The 17,137-nt window shown below is 44.8% G+C and overlaps 1 protein-coding gene across 1 annotated transcript in view; it reads right to left on the reverse strand.

The window, feature by feature from the left end:
• rad54l2 (RAD54 like 2) overlaps positions 1 to 17,137 on the reverse strand; it is a 227,155-nt gene that overhangs the window by 195,170 nt on the left and 14,848 nt on the right. The gene's annotated exons all lie outside the window — the stretch shown is intronic.

Here is a 17,137-nt window from a genome sequence, read left to right on the forward strand (position 1 = left end):
ACTCCTACTGTAAATAGTGCCTTAGGTGCTGATTCCTACTGGAAAAGAAATTAAACTGTCCCTGGAAGAAGTCACTAATGGAAATATTGCACAACCTTCCCTGAGCACCTAGTCCAACTGGAAACACAATGCAAACTCTCCGGACACTGATACCTTCTGTTATCAAAATACAGTAAGTGTTCACCCCAGAAACACTGCTCTTAATCAATATGCTTTTCAGGCTATGTCAAGAAAATGAGTTACTTGGTCATTGGTAATTGATCTATAATTGTCATTTGTACCAAGGTACAGTGAAAAGCTTTGTTTACCTGATATGCAGGCAGATCATTTCTTACACAAGTACATCAAGGTAGTACAAAAGGAAACAAAAGCCGAATTTGGAATATACTATCCCAGTTACAGAAAAAGTGCAGAGCTGGTAGACAAGGGGCAAGGGTTGTGATGAGGTAGATTGAGAGATCAAGAGTCTTATAACAGCAGAATAGAAGCTGGTCTTGAGCCCGGTGGTACATTTTTGAGCCTTATGTACCTTCTGCTTGATGACTGAGGGGGGGGGGAGGAGAAAAGAGGGTGGGAGAGGTCCTGATTATGTTGGCTGATTTCCCGAGGCAGCAGAAAATGTACATAGGGCCACTGGAGGAAAGACTGATTTTCCTGATAGGTGAGGATGATTAAAGCCAAAGTTAAAGTGGAGTTTATGGTCATATGCGCTGGTGCAATGAGAAACTTCTTTAAGCAGCATTACAAGCACATGGCTTTATTTAAGCAGAAAATCATAAATTAACACACAATTTTTAAAAGAACATAATTAGAACAAAAAAGTTTACGAGTACAAAGTGATCAAGGTAGTCATTCTGCTGCTAAACTGTAGTAATTAGGGTTTTGGTAGTCAGGAACTGAATGGTTGAAGGGAAGTAGTTGTTCCTACACCTGGTGATATGGGACTCATTCTGTCATGAGCCCCCACTCTATCTCGAGTGACCTGCTGGTGTCCTCAAACTGCTCAGTAAGACAGTGTGAAGAATATTACTTCCTATTTATCTGAATTTGGCTCACAATAAATCATCCCAATAGATGACTCATTTATCTGTGGTTAAGGGCTCACCACAAGATCCTGTCCTACCCAGGAAGTATTTCAAGTCACAGTTCAAAGTAAATTTATTATCAACGTGTGTATATACTGTATGTCACCATGTACTATTTTAAGATTAATTTTCTTACAGGAAAATAAAGGAATGCTATAACATTTATGAAGAACTATATATAAACAAAGATCAACAAATAACCAATGTCCAAATTTTCTAAAATTGTACAAATAATAAATACAAAACAAATAAATTTGAGAACATAAGTCCTTGAAAGTGAGTCTGTAAGTTGTGGAATCAGCTCAGAGTTGAGGTGAGTGAAGTTATTCTGGTTGGTTCAGCAGCCGATGGCTGAAGGGTAATAACCTCCTGAACTTGGTGGTGTGGGACCTAAGGCTCTTGTATCCTCTACCCAATGGTAGTAGCAGGAAGAGAGCATGGCCTGAATGGTGGGAGGCCTTTATAACGGATGCTGTTTTTTATTTGTGGGAGCGCTCCATGTAAATGTGCTCTGTGTTGGACTGGTCTGTATCCACCACTTTCTGCAGACTTTCCCTTTCCAGGCCATGATGCACGCAGTCAGGATACTCTCCACTATACATCTGTAGAAGTTTGTCAAAGTTTTAGACGACATTCCAAAACTATGCAAACTTCTAAGAAAGTTGGTGCATTGTCATGCCTTCTTTGTGATGGGACTTGTGTGCTGGTCCCAGGACACATCCTCTGATATGAAAAAGCCAAATAACTTGAAGATACTGATCCTCTCCACCTCTGATCCGTAATGAGGACACACAAAATTCTGGAGGCACTTCCTGGTGAAGGTCTCAGCCTGAAGCATCAGCTGTTTATTCCCCTCCATAGATGGTGCCTCACTTATCCGGTTCCTCCAGCACTTTGTATGTGTCATTATGGCCTTGCACTTTATTGTCTACCTGCATGCACTTTCTCTATAACTAACAGGTTAATTTACATCTCATTTACATCCTGTTATTGACTCTCCCTTGTACTACCTCAATACACTGTTGTGATGAAGTGGCGTGTAAAACACAGTATATTGGTATGTGTGACAAGAGTGAACTAACTTAAATTTAACCAATGTCGAAAATATCTGAGGATGGGTGTGAGAAGTTTAATGGTGGAGCAGTGAACAATCTGCTGGAAGAAGTCAGTAGGTCAAGAAGCATCTGTGGGAGGAAAGACGTCATCGACATGTTGAAATCCTGCATCACGACTGAGGGAGACGAGATGATCTGCACAGCAGGTCTGATGGCCATCCCACATCTCCACTCAATAGTTCAATAGTCCATTTTTATCAGAGAAATATATACAACATACATCCTGAAATTCTTGTTCTAAGCAGACATCCACAAAAACAAAAGAGTGCCCCAAAGAATGAGTGGCAATTAAAATGTTAGAACCCTAAAGCTCCTCCCAACTCCCCCCTCCCATGCACAGGCAGCAGCAAAGCAACAGCCCTCCCTCATCCCCTCCCCAAAAAAGCATCAGTGCCCTCCACCCTCCAAGCAAGCAACAGCAAAGCCCCCAATAATGATCATGATCTGCAGTGCAACAAAAATAATCATCCACCTGACAATTTGACATGCCGCAGGCGCTCTCTCTTTCTATTAGAGGGAAGAAAAAGGTGTTCCCTTTCACAGCGACAGGGGAGACATGACAAAACAACTCGCTAATTGACAATGTTAAAAATCTATCGCGCTGCTCCCTACCCCCCCCCCCGCCAACCTCCTCGAGTGCTCTGCCTGGAGAGCGAGAGAGAGAGAGAACATCTCGCCGAGCACAGAGCCTCCGACAGCTGATCTGCTGTTCCTGATTTTCCATTCCCTCACGCGATGCTTCAGTCAGCGCCACTGGCTTAGAATCAGTCCGTCCCCAGGGCCGTGAAACCTTGGAACCTCAGTGTTTCCTGATGTGGGGTTTCAACCCAGAACATGAACGAGTTCTTTCCTCCCACAGATTCTGCAAGCCCTGCTGAGTTCCTCCAGCACACTGGTTGTTGCAGCAGCTTTCAGCATCTGCATTCCCTTATGTTACACTGAGTTCATTGTCAAGTGCGCAGTGACAGTGAGGGACAGGTATAATAAAAAGCTTGCATGCAGCAGCATCACTGGCATGTGGTTACAGACAACACACAGGATAGAAACTACACAGAAAGTGTACTAGACAGTGAAGAGCAAGCCATTAGTGCAAAAAAAACGAGATTTCCTTCCCTTCAATATGAAAATCAACACTTTATACAACCCTTTGCTTTCTGATCCAAAACTACTTTTTTACCCATGATATCTCGTGGCTTCAGTTTTGCTAACCGCCATATTACTCGTCAAGTCAAGTTCATTGTCATGTGCACATCGACAGTACGATGGAAAATCTGCTTCAGCAGCATCACAGGCGTGTAAGTACAGACATGATAAACCAGAGGTGCCATAGACCTCTACCATTAAGCAAAGGGTCTGTGGGGAACCCCTGTTATAAACAATATATTAAATAATAAATTAATTAACTTTAAAATATTCCTGAAATTAGACCATGCAGTGCAAAAAGACTATATAAAAACAAGACATCAGCACAAAACAAAGACACAACTGATGATCTCCACGATTTATTTTCATGTTTCTGATTGTAACGTCGTAATTTTTACGTATTGCATGGTACCACTGCCACAAGACAATGAATTTCACGACATTTATCTATGATAATAAACCCAATTCAGTTTCTGGAAGCGCAAGAGGTTACCTGCGGTGTTCCATTGCTGAGGTAGGGTAAGGGTTGTGCCGCTCAGTTCAAGAGCCTGATGGCTGGAGGATGGTGTCCATTCCTGAACTTGGTGGTGTGGGACTTCAGGATTCTGTAACTCCTGCCCAACAGTAGAAGCAAGAAGAGGCTGTGACCCGGCTGATGGGAATCCTTGATGATAGAGGAAGAACTGCATGGAGATTGTGACAGAGCAGTTCTGCCACAAGTAATTCCTCCCCCTGCAGTTGCCCCGTAATGCCTGGCAGTGCTGATGTTGTGCTTACTGGGTGCACACTAGGCTAACGCACAGCATAGACACTTTGGTTTGTACTGCAGACTCCAGGACAGTGGCATCTTTTTTTGATGAGTCCTGTTTGTTGTTGCTTCCAGTTTCAGGGAGGGGTGGCTTCAAAAAAAAGGTGCCCGTTTGTGGTGGCACAGGCTTGGTGGAAGAGTACACTTTGGGGGGTGGGGAACAGTGCTGACTGATTTGTACTCACTGATGATGGATCTGACGGCGAGTGATGGGACACTGTAGAGTCAGAAAAGAGGGGTATGCAGCCCCCGGTGCTAAGCCGAAGGCTTGGGAGTCCCTTGCTGACCCAGCTGTCTGTTGTCATAACTCTCCTGGATAGGCTCCTGACTGGCCAGCAGGAACGGGAGGAAAGGCTGATCCAGGAGCTGAGTACCCATCTAATGCCACCACCCCAGCCAGAGGATGTGAGGAGAACCAGTGTAGACGCTGCTATGGGGAAACCCAGCTTTCACTCAAGATCAGCAGAAAGTTCCAGCAACTCCTACCAGGTCCTGGGTGCTCTCTGCAGGCAGGAGGAGGTGAAATGCAGGAGGCCACTGTAGAGACCTTACTTGGAACAGAGCCAGAAGTGCCCACCTTTCAAGATGGAGAGGACATTGAAAACTACTTGCTGTGCTTTGAGTGCTTGGGCATTGATCAGAGGAAGAGTGGGCCTGTTGAGGCCTACTCTGCGACAGATGAGGAGGTATCCAACCATTATCCCCAGCTGAAGGAGGCTGTCCTTGCCAAGTCTGACATCTCTCCAGGCAGCTACTGGCTGAAGCTTTGAGCCCAGTCTGCACCACCAGGGGAGTCACCAAAAGAGACCTACCACTGCTTGAAGGGATTACACTGACGCTGGGTGAAGCCAGGGCTCGGGACAAGTGCTGCCAGGAGATGTCCGTACGTGGGTGAAGGAACGTGAGCCTGCAAATGGCTTAGCTGCAGCCCTGCTGGCTCAACAGTACCTGAATTCTCTATTTCCTGAGGAGACTGAGGTCCTTTAACATCTGCCGGACGATGCTGAGGATGTTCTATGAGTCTGTGGTGGCCAGTGCGATCATGTTTGCTGTTGTGTGCTGGGGCAGCAGGCTGAGGGTAGCAGACACCAACAGAATCAACAAACTCATTCGTAAGGCCAGTGACGTTGTGGGGATGGAACTGGTCTCTCTCACAGTGATGTCTGAAAAGAGGATGCTGTCTAAGTTGCATGCCATGTTGGTCAATGTCTCCCATCCACCACATAATGTACCGGGTGGGCACAGAAGTACATTCAGCCAGAGACTCATTCCACCGAGATGCAACACAGGGCATCATAGGAAGTCATTCCTGCCTGTGGCCATCAAACTTTACAACTTCTCCCTTGGAGGGTCAGACACCCTGAGCCAATAGGCTGGTCCTGGACTTATTTCCTGGCATAATTTACATATTACTATTTAACTATTTATGGTTTTGTTACCATTTAATTATTTATGGTGCAACTGTAACGAAAACCAATTTCCCCCAGGATCAATAAAGTATGACTATGACTATGACTATAGTGCCCGGTGAGGGTTGGCCTGACCAATTTCGATCCAGCCACTGGAGCAGAGGACAGCTGCTGTAAGTAAAGGTACTCTGGGTCCTATGAAAGTTACACCTGTGTCTACACAGGGAAACAGACAGTGGGAAGACCGAGCCCTTAATTTGCTTCTTTTGTCAACAGCCAGGCCACAAAGCTTCTAGTCATCCACTTAAGCCCTCAAAACAGTCCAACTACTTTAATGTTTCCCAAGAGGGGGAGGAAACAAAGCTGAAGGGTTGCGAACATTCTAATGGGAACATAAGAAATAGAGCAGAAGTAGGCCATCTGGCCCGTCAAGCCCGTTCTGCCATTCAATAAGATCATGACTGATCTGACCATGGACTCATCTCCACCTACCTGCCTTTGCCCGATAACCCTAATTCCCCTACTATGCAAAAATCTATCCAAACTTGTCTTAAATATATTTACTGAGGTAGCCTCCATTGCTTCATTAGGCTGAGAATTCCACAGATTCACCACTCTTTGGAAAAGCCTCCTCATCTCTATCCTAAATTTACCCCCCCCCCCGCGAGACTTGAGGCTATGTCCCCTAGTTCTAGTCTCACCTACCAGTGGAAACAACTTTCCTGCCTCTATCTTATCTATTCCTTTCATAATTTTATATGTTTGTACAAGATCTTCTCTCATTCTTCTGAATTCAGTGAGTACAGTCCCAGGCGACTCAATCTCTCCTCATAGTCTATCCCCCTCATCTCTGAAATCAACCTGGTGAACCTTCTCTGCACAGCCTCCAAAGCCAGTATGTCCTTCCTCAAGTATGGAAACCAGAACTGCACACAGTACTCCAGGTGCAGCCTCACCAGTACCCTGTACAGTTGTAGCATGACCTTCCTGCTCTCAATCACTCTAACAATGAAGGCCAACATTCCATTTGCCTTCTTGATAGCCTGCTGCACCTGCAAACCAACCTATTGTAGTTCATGCACAAGCACTCTCAAGTCCTTCTGCACAGCAACATGTACAATCTTTTACCATTTAAATAATAATCTGATTCTCCATTTTTCCTCCTGAAGTGGATGACCTCACATTTACCAACAATGTACTCCATCTGCCAGACCTTTGCCCACTCACTTAACCTATCTATATCTCTCTGTATCCTCTGCACAATTTGCTTTTCCACTCAATTTAGCATCAACAAACTTAGATACACTGTACTCAGTCCCCTCTTCCAGATTGTGAATGTATATCGTGAGCAGTTGTGGGACTAGCATCGACCCCCACGGCACACCACTCACCACTGATTGCCAACCAGAGAAACACCAATTTATCCCAACTCTCTGCTTTTTATTGGTTAACCAATTCTCTAATCTATGCTAATACATCACCCCCCAACTCTATGCATTCTCATCTTATGGATAAGTCTTTTATGTGGCACCTTTTTGAACGCCTTCTGGAAATCCGAGTAAATAATGTCCATCTGTTCCCCTCTATCCACTGCACCTGTCGTATCCACAAAGAACCCCATTAAGCTTGTCAAACAGGACCTACCTTTGCTGAATCCATATGTGTCTGCCTGATGTATCCATTTATTTCCAGATGCCTCGCTATTTCTTCTTTAATGATAGCTTCAAACGTATTCCCAACTACAGATGTTAAACTAACCGGCCTATAGTTACCTGCCTTTTGCCTACATCCTTCTTTGAACAGTGGCATGACATTCCCCTTCTTCCAATCTGCCAGGACCTGCCCAGAATCCAGAGGATTTTGGTATTTATCACCAAAGCCTCTACTATAACCTCTGCCATTTTTTTCATTACCCTGAGATGCATTCCATCAGGACCAGAGCACTTGTCTACTTTTAGGCCCGCAAGTTTGCTCAGCACTACATCTTTAGTGATAGCTATTGTATCGAGATCCTCACCTCCCTTCACATCCATATCATCTCTCTTTGGTATGTTAGACATGTCCTCCACCATGAAAACCGACAGAAAATAGTTATTCAAAGCCTCGGCCATTTCCTCATTACTCAATATCAATGACCCCTTCTCGTCCTTCAAGGGACCTATATTCACTTTAGCCACCCTTTTCTGCTTTATATAATAATAAAAACTTTTAATACCTGTTTTTATATTTTGTGCTAGTTTATTTCCATAATCTATCTTTCCTTTCTTTATTGCTTGCTTAGTGGCTCTTTGTTGCTTTTAAAAGTTTTTCCAATCTTCCAGTTTCCCACTACACCTGGTGACTTTGTACACATGAGCTTTTAGTTTGATGCCTTCCTTTAATTCCTTAGTTTTCCATGGTTGGCTCTTCCCACCCTTACTGTCCTTGCTTTTAACTGGAATATACTTCTGTTGAGCGCCATGAAAAATCTCTTTGAAAGTCTTCCATTGTTCCTCAACCATCCACCATATAACTTGTATTCCCAGTCTATCCTATCCAACTTCTCCCTCGTCCCATTGTAGTCTCCCTTGTTTAGGCATAATACACTGGTTTTAGATCAAACCATTGCACCCTCCTTTTGTATGAGAAACTCAGTTGTACCGTGATCACTCTTTCTTAGAGGATCCCCAACAATAAGATCACTAATTTTACCTGTCTCATTGCACAGGACCAGATCTAAGATAACATGTTCATTTGTAGGTTCAGTAACATGCTGTTCAAGAAAGCCATTATGGAGGCATTCTATAAAGTCCTCCTCAAGACTGCCTCGAACAACTTTGTTCATCCAATCTACGTGCAAGTTAAAGTCCCCCGTAATAACTGCTGTTCCATTTTCTCATGCCTCAGATATTTCTCTGTTTATTGCCTGTGCCACTGTAATGTTGTTATTCAGTGACCAATAGACAACTCCCACCAGTGATTTTTTTCCCTTTACTATTCCTGATCTCTACCCAGATGGATTCAACAGTCTGCTCCTTAGATTTTATATCGTCTCTCACTATCAACCTGATCTCATCTTTAATTAAGAGCACTTACCCCACCTCCCTTACCTTCCTGCCTATCCTTTTGTATTACCTGATATCCCACACTATTTAATTCTCAATCCTCCACCCTGCAACCATGTCTCTGTAATGGCTACTAGCTCATACCCCTTTGTACTGATTTGTGCCATAAGTTCACTGAACTTGTTACGAATACAACAGGCATTCAGATAAAGTGCTCATTGTGCCTTTAAAGTCTAGTAATCTTCGTCTCTTTTGCACTTGACTTTTCTGCACTCTACCCTTACTTTTCTCTTTTTTAACTTTAGCTTTTACTTTATCCACACTTTTCTCTTTTGCTTTATCCATACTTCTCCAGTCTGTTGAACCCACCCCCTACTATTTAGTTTAAAGCCCTATCCATAGCCCTAGTTATGCAAGAGGAGAAGATGGCGGCGCGACGCAGCTCGCAGCAGCCACTCCAGTGGTGATGTCTGTTATTTGTCAAGTAGGGTGCCGTGCACAATCCTGATTTGATGGAGACGGACGTGAGAACACAGAGGAACATCTGGTGAAACTTCTGAAATGCCTGCTTCGCTGCTGCTGCTACTGTGTAGTCCAGAATCTCCGGAGGGGAAGGCCCCGAGTCCTCGGCTTTGCTTGTTGCTCGGCGGCCAGGGCGGGGTTGAAACGCTCGGCAGAGGATGGTGCTCGGTGCTCGGTGTCGGAGGACTGGTCGGAGGCTCGAAGTTTTCGGACAGACTCAGAGTTGGCTGTGGTCGGGTGCTTCCAATGGTGCTGCATTGGTGAGTTGTCAGCGCTTGGAGGTTCATGGCAGGGAGAGTTTCTCCCTTCTACCATCTGCGTGAGATGATGAGGCTATCGGGACTTTGAGACTTTTTTTTTAACCATGCCCATGGTCTGCTCTTTATCAAAATACGGTATTGCTTTGCACTGTTGTAACTATATGTTATAATTATGTGGTTTCGTCAGTGTTAGTCCTGGTTTGTCCTGTGTTTCTTGTGATATCATTCTGGAGGAACATTGTATTATTTTCAATGCATGCATTTCTAAATGACAATAAACGAGGACTGAGTGTACTCGTAATCCAAATAATCTAAATAAATTCACCAGGATCCAGGTCCCATCACGGTTCAGGTGGAGCCCGTCCCATTGATACAGCTCCCTCCTACCCCAATACTGGTGCCAATTTCCCATGAATTCAAACCCACATCCCCCACACTAATCCTTGAGCCACACATTAAACTCCCTACTCTTGACCTGATGCCAATTTGCACGTGGCTCAGTTAGTAATCCAGAGATTACCACCTTTTTGGTTCTGCTTTTTAATTTAGTCCCTAGCTGCTCAAATTCTCTCAACAGAACCCTCTTTCCTCATACAAGGAAAATGAACTTTCTGTGGAAGTAAACGAACAAAGTAACGAGGCATTATTGAACAATGGGAGTGTGGTGACCCTGATTAAGAGACAGTTAGTTTTCCCTGCTGGTCTTACCTATTCCAAATGTGTGCAAGTGTAGTGTGTGCATGGGGATGTTAAGTTATATCCTACCACAGATCTTACCCTCGGCATTGACGATCAGATCTTTCTTTTGTGGGTGGGAGTATTTAGCAACTTGCCAAAAGATATGGTCATTGGGTGGGATTTGCCGGCGTTGTCTGACTTGTTGCAGCATGTTGAATCTGGTAGCACAGTTAAGCTTTCATGTCCTGTGTTAACCCAGGTTTGGACAAGGGGTGGACTTGATGTTGCATCGCCTGGAGAAAGCCTTTGGTGCACCCTGCCTACACCAGACACCACCCACCTCAGCACTAGTCCATGGCAGGTTTCCAGTAACATAAGTGAACTCCAAAAAGAAAGGGGAGGGGGGAGAGGCAGTAAGGGATATTGGCTGTTAATGACAACAACATACTCCATTTACCTAGCTCCCCTGAAAACAGCCTAGTTGTTCCAATATTGTGCAGACCCCTCATGCTCCATCTAGCACATACCCTCCCTTGGAAAACCATCAGGGTCAACAGAAGACCCACCTGAGAATTAGGTGATGGTTCCACCGTGTCCACCATAGATACATAGAAAACCTACAGCACAATACAGTCCCTTCTGCCCACAAAGCCGAACATGTCCTTACCTTAGAAATTACCTAGTGTTACCCATAGCCCTCTATTTTTCTGAGCCCCATGTATCTATCCAGGAGTCTCTTAAAAGGCCCTATTGTATCCGCCTCCACCACCATCACTAGCAACCCATTCCACACACTCACCACCCTCTGCATAAAAAACTTACCCCTGACATCACCTCTGTACCTACTTCCAAGCACCTTAAAACTATGTCCTCTCGTGCTAGCTATTCCAGCCCTGAGAAAAAGCCTCTGACTATCCACACCATGTATGCATATGTACTGCCACACTTGCCCAGAGTATCAGAAGACAAATCTAGTCTTGAAGTCTGACCAAGCCCCTCGGACCGGGCACCAATTTCACTTCCGGGCTGACGTCCCAGCTACACCGACAGCTTGGCATTAGTGGCATCTGCACCAGTCCCTACCATCCCCAGACTGATCGACTTGTAGAAAAATTTGATCAAACCTTGAAGTCCATGTTGAGGAAGTTTGTTTCTGACACTGGAAGGGACTGGGACAAATGGTTCCCAGTTCTCCTTTTTGCTTACCGGGAAGTTCCTCAGGCTTCCACTGGGTTTTCACCTTTCAAACACCTCTATGGGTGGACTGTCCAAGGTCCTTTGGATCTGCCTTGCAGCAACTGGGAGAAGAGCCAAGATAAAGCAGGAGAAGCATTGTCTCCTACATTCTACAGATGTGGGATAGTCTTGACCAATATCGTGTAGAAGCCTACCAGAACCTGGTAAAGGCACAGAAAAAAACAGAAGCTCTGGAATGATGCTAAAGCCTGACAAAAGGGGTTCCAGCCATGTCAAAAGGTCCTGCTTCCTGTACCCCAAGTTCCTTATGAGGTTTTGAGGAAGATAGGTCCTGTGATCAAATAAGTATCCCATCTGTAGAAGGGCAAAAGGTCCCAGGTCTACCATGTTAGCCTCTTGAAGGAATGGAAGGAGAGGGAGGAAGCTCAGATATCTCTCATAATCTAGAGGGTGGAAGCGGAGGAGGACAATAATCAAAATCTCCAGCCAATGGAAACTTCATCTCAAGCTCATCTCACCTTGATCCTCACCAAAAGACAGTCCTACAAGATTTAAACTGCAGTCTGGGTGTACCAATTTGATCAAACACACCATCCAGGTAAAGGATGACCAATCCATTTGTCAGAGAGACTACAGAGTGCTTGAGTGTCTTGTAGGCAGAGATATGCATCATGTTGGAACTGGGCATCATCAAGCCATCAAAATATAAATGGTGCAGACCAGTTGTTAATGTGCCTAAACCTGGTAGTTCCCTGGGAGTCTGTACTGACTTTAGAAAGATCAATTCCATCTCCAAGTTTGATGCTTATCCTATGCTGGAGATAGATGAGCTACTGGAGAGGTTGAGACATGCTCAGTATATCACCACACTAGATCTATATAAAGTTCTGCTGAATGAAAAGTCCAAAGGATAAACTGCTTTCCAGACCCCACTCGACTTTTTCCACTTCGCGGTCATGCCTTTTGGCCTGCATGGAGCTCCAGCAATCTTTCAGCTCCTCATGGTCTGTGTATTGAAGGGTTATGAAGAGTTCAGTGCGGCCTACCTTGATTTTCAGTGCAAGCTGGGAAGAAAACCTCCAGCATGACAACAAAGCCCTGGGTCAACTAGCCTCAGCAGGTCTTACGCTCAACCTACGGAAATGTGAATGGGTGAAAACAGAGGCCCTTAACTTGGGAATGGGCTGATATGCCCTCGTGGACAAGGTTCCAACAATTTGGGACAGCCCCCGTCCTCACACAAAGAAGCAAGTTAGGTCTTTACTTGGACTGGTTGGATGGTATTAATGTTTCGTACTGTGGTTTGCTGAAGTGATTAACTCCTCTGACCAGTTTGACCTGGTCTGTAAGGAATCCTGTACATTGGACATAGGAGTGTGAGTGGACTTTTGTAAGTTTAAAGGGGCACTCTGTGAAGAAACTGTACACATTACTCCTGATTTCAACAAGCCCTTCCTGGTGTAAGTGGACACTTCAGGAGTAGGAGTAGGTGCTGTCTTGGCCCAAGGAGAAGAGGGCAACAAGAAGCCTGTGTTATACCCTAAATAGGAAGCTATTACCTAGGGAATCTCAGTATTTGACTGTTGAGAAAGGGGCTCTGCCTATCAAGTTGACATTAGACAGTCTATAAATTACTTCCTTGGCCAGGAGTTCTTTTTGGTGAACGACCACTGTACCTTCACCTGGATCCACACCATGAAGGATCAAAATACTCACATTACCAAGTGGTATCTAGCCTTACAGCCCTTCCACTTCACAACCCGTTACAGAGCAGGCAGCCAGAACATCAGGGCAGACCATCTCTCCTGTATACCCAACTTGGACAAACTAGAATGGAGAGGAGGGCAATGCGACAGAGTGGGTCTGCCACAAGTAATTTCTTTCTCCACCCCACCCCAACAGCCCCATAATTCTCATAACCCTTGTCTGGCAGGGTTGATGTTATGCTTTCCAGGTGCACTTGCTAGGCTAACATGCAGCACGGACACTTTTGTTTGTATTTACACGCTCCAGGAGAGTGGCATACTTTGACGTGGGCCGTTTGTTGTTGCTTCTAGTTTCAGGGAGGGGACTCAACTAATGGGTGGGGTGTCTAAAAAAAAAGGGTGCCTGTTTGTGGTGGCACATGCTCTATGCTGGATCAGTGGGAGACTTCATTTTGGGGGATGAGAAAGAGTGTTGGCTCCTGGTAAATGGTTAGTGTTGTTCGACTTTGTTGCACATTGTCACTGTGATCTTATTGTGATGAACGTATTTGTGGACAGTTGTGATTGTGAAATCTGTGTTTTGGTTTTTGTGTAAACACGAGGAATTCTGCAGATGTTGAAAATTCAAGCAACACATGTTGCTGGTGAACGCAGCAGGCCAGGCAGCATCTCTAGGAAGAGCTAGCTCTTCCTTCAGTTAGTCCTGACAAAGGGTCTCGGCCCGAAACGTCGACTGTACCTCTTCCTAGAGATGCTGCCTGGCCTGCTGCATCCACCAGCAACTTTGATGTGTGTTGTTTGGTTTCTGTGTAATTGTTCAGGCTCATGGTAACCACTCCCCTGCATCCCCAAGAATGGACTATCCTTTTTCTGCTAGAGTAAGGAGATCCTTACTTCAGGGCCCATTTTGGTGTGAGTGAAGAGGGAGAGAGTGTGGTATATTACTTCTAAATTATGTTTTGGAGCTGCAGTCCTTAAGGTCTGAAGGTATATAACCCCATTTTCTCTTCTGTCATTTTTGTTACTTTGCCCTTTTTTACCCTGTAAATAGTTTTGCACTTTTTCTAGAAGATTTCCACATCTGGTACACAGCAAACATCTTTGCACTCAATGTATGACTGTGGCCTGCTGTCTGATTTTTAAAGTCCACACCTTCATAAGGATATCCAGCCCTCACCAAAATACAACAGTGTGACAAGATGCTTTCAAACGTGGGGAGGGCTGTGCCCATGATGAAACAGGCTGTGTCCATTACTCTCTGCAGTCTCTTGCATTTGAATTGCCATACCAGACCATGATGCAACCAGCCAGTATACTCTCAACAATGTCTCTCTAGAATCTTATTGGAGTATCTGGTGACATGCCAAATCTGGTTAGAGTGTAGAGACTCTAGCGTGCCTTCTTTGTTATTAGTTACTCTACTAGATTTTTAAAGTTTAGGGTTAGGGTTTTCATAGTCTCGGATTCTTTTTTCAGTAAGTAGTTAAGTTACATCAAAATGCATCAATGGCAACCATGTAAAAGTTGTGATGATGCTATCCAGATTCCAAATGTGGTTTCTGCTACCCTGAATCAAGCTTAGAGCTAAATCCTGGGATGGAAAGGAAGGTGCTTATTAGTGAGACACACACACACACACACACACACACACACCCACCCACCCACCCCTGGAGGAACTCAGCAGGCCAGGCAGCATCTTGAACGTTTCGGTCCTGCCTGGCCTGCTGAATTCCTTTGGCATTTTGTGTGTGTTGCTTGGATTTCCAGCATCTACAGATCTTCTCTAGTTTGTGATAGGTGAAGTCAGGTGGGTGGGAAAGGTAAAGGGCTGGAGAAGAAGGAATCTGATAAGTGACTGGACCATGACAGAAAAGGAAGGGGGGAGCACCAGGGGGAGGTGATATGCAGGTGAGGAGGAGGGGTAAGGAGCCAGAGTGGGAAGTAGAAGAAGAGAGAAGAGGGGAGGGAATTTTTTTTTTAAACCGGACGTAGAAAGCACTGCTCATGCCTTCAAGCTGGAGGCTATCTAGATGGAATATGAAGTGTTGCTCCTCCACTGAGAGTGGCCTCATGGTGGCAAAAGAGGAGGCCATGGACCGACATGTCAGAATGGGAATGGGGACAGGAATTAAAATGATTGGTCACCAGAAAATTCCTCTTTTGGTGGATGGAGCAGAGGTGCTCAACAAAGCAGTCCTCCAATTTACGATGGATCTCACCAGTCTAGAAGAGGCTTCATCGGAAGCACCAGAAACTGTAGACAACCACACCAGATTTGCACGTGAGGTGTTCCCTCACCTTGAAGAACTGTTTGAGGCCTTGAATGGAGGCAAGGGAGGAGGTAGGTGGGCAAGTGTAGCATTTCTGTTGCTTTCAGGGATATGTGCCAGGAGGGAGATTAGTGGGGAGGGACAAATAGTTAAGAGTGCGATCCCTGTGGAGAGTGGGGCATGGTGGAAAGTGAAGATGTGTTTGGTGGCAGAATCCTGTTGAAGATGGCTGAAGTTGTGGAGAAAGAAAAGAAATGTGGTGAAGAAATGTTAGCATTAATTTTGAGAGGACTAGTATATAAGAACAAGGATGTAATGCTGAGGATTTTAAGGCACTGGTGAGGCCTGACTTGGAGTATTGTGAACAGTTTCAGACCACTTATCTAAGAAAGGACATGCTGACATTGGAGAGGGTTCAAAAGAGGTTCGTGAAAATGATTCCAGGAATGAAAGGCTTATCATGAGAAGCGTTTGATGTCTCTCGGCCTGTACTTGCTAGCATTTAGAAGAATGAGATGGGATCTTATTGAAAGCAATCGAATATTAAAAGGCCTAGATAGAGTGGATGTGAAGAGAATATTTTGTATAGTGGGGGAGTCCGGGATCAAAGGGCACAATCTCAGAATAGAGGGACGTCTATTTAGAATGGAGATGCGGAGGAATTTCTTTAACCAGAGGGTGGTGAATCTGTGGAAGTCATTGCCACAAGCAGCTGTGGAGGCCAGGTTATTGGGTGTATTGGGTGTTGTGTAATAATCCAGATCTTATTGGGGAGCTTAATGTAAAGGAACCTGTAGGAGACAGTGATCATAATATGGTTGAATTCGTGCCACAGTTTGAGAGGGAGAAGCAAGTCATATGTATCAGTATCGCAATGGAATAAAGGGAATTACAGAGGCATGAGAGAGGAGCTTTCCCAGGTGGAATGGAGGAAGATACTGGCAGGGATGTTAGCAGAGCAGAGGTGGCTGAAGTTCCTGGGAATAGTTCACAAGGCACAAGATAGATACGTCCCACAGCAGAAGTAGTTCTCAAACGGCAGGGCTAGGCATCCATGGCTGACAGGGAAGTTAAGGACTGCATAAAAGCCAACAAAAAGGCATATAAGGTTGCAAAAGTGAGTGGGAAGATGAATGATTGGGAAGATTTTAAAATCCAACAAAAGACAACTAATAAAGCTATAAGAAGGGAAAAGATGAAATATGAGGGCAAACTTGCCAATAATACAGAGCAGAATACTAAAAGCTTTTCCAGTTATATAAAGAGTAAAAAGGAGGTGAGAGTTGATATTGGACCACTGAAAAATGATGTTGATGAGGTAGTAGTGGGGGACAAAGAAACATCAGATAAATTTAATAAGTGCTTTGCATCAGTCTGCACTGAAAAAGACACTAGCAGTATGCCAGAGGTCCGTGAGTGTCAGGGAGCAGGAGTGACTGCCATTGCTATTACAAAGGAAAAAGGGCTAGGCAAACTCAAAGGTGGATAATATCCCAGAGCCCTGAGTGAGATTGCTGAGGAAATACCGGATACATTGGTCATGATCTTTCAAGAATCACCTGATTCTGGCATGGTCCCGAATGACTGGAGGATTACAAATGTCACTCCACTCTTAAAAGGAGGAAGGCAAAAGAAAGGTAATTATAGGCCAAGCAACATACATCAAAGTTGCTGGTGAACGCAGCAGGCCAAGCAGCATCTGTAGGAAGAAGGCTCTCGGCCTGAAATGTCGACTGCACCTCTTCCTACAGATGCTGCTTGGCCTGCTGCGTTCACCAGCAACTTTGATGTATGTTGCTTGAATTTCCAGCATCTGCAGAATTCCTGTTGTTTGTAATTATAGGCCAGTTAGCCTCACCTTAGTGGTTGGGAAAGTGTTGGAGCCTATTATTGAGTATGA

This window comes from Mobula hypostoma, chromosome 15 (assembly GCF_963921235.1).
Source record: "Mobula hypostoma chromosome 15, sMobHyp1.1, whole genome shotgun sequence".
In the NCBI taxonomy this organism is placed as follows: domain Eukaryota; kingdom Metazoa; phylum Chordata; class Chondrichthyes; order Myliobatiformes; family Myliobatidae; genus Mobula; species Mobula hypostoma.